We start from the raw sequence: 555 nt of genomic DNA on the forward strand, positions 1-555 counted from the left end.
CAGTGTTAATAAATTGTTTTACATTTGGTTTGTTCAAATTGGGATCCACATAAGGTCCGCATTTCTTTATATACTTTCCAACAAGTATTTTTATTATTATATTAGTTAAGCCTCAGGATCCTAGCCTGGGAAGTACCCAGGTCCCCCTTCACCCTCCATCCCTGGGAGAAGGATGGAGGACAGAGGACAGGTAGGGTGCAGCCATTTCCAATCTCCCCAAGAAACGTGCCTTCTGCCTGGCAGTCATTCTAGGCCAAACCCAGGATATGGGGCAAAGGGACTTGTACACATGCTGGTACCATTGGCACATGGAGACATCACCCCCTTTAGCAGTCACTGCCTTCTCACAGCGATGGAAGTCCAGGTAGTTCTGCCAACAGTTCTGCCAACAGTTCCTGGTCTGGTTCGGTTGGGGGAGCGGCTGTCAAAGGGGTGGCCTGGTAGTTCTTGATTCTGGTCTGGATGTCTTCTGCCCTGTTGCTGACGCCTCAAGACACCCCTGCCGAAACCGGTTTGGCTGAGTGGATAGAGCGTCGGCCTGCGGACTGAGGGGTC

At 51.0% G+C, this 555-nt stretch overlaps 1 pseudogene; it reads right to left on the minus strand.

Annotated features, from left to right (window-relative positions):
• The window catches only part of LOC102761874, a 1,438-nt pseudogene extending 1,233 nt beyond the window's left edge, over nt 1–205 (minus strand).
• Nucleotides 206–555: the final 350 nt, after the last annotated feature.

This window comes from Myotis davidii, unplaced genomic scaffold (genome assembly GCF_000327345.1).
Source record: "Myotis davidii unplaced genomic scaffold, ASM32734v1 scaffold134, whole genome shotgun sequence".
NCBI lineage: Eukaryota > Metazoa > Chordata > Mammalia > Chiroptera > Vespertilionidae > Myotis > Myotis davidii.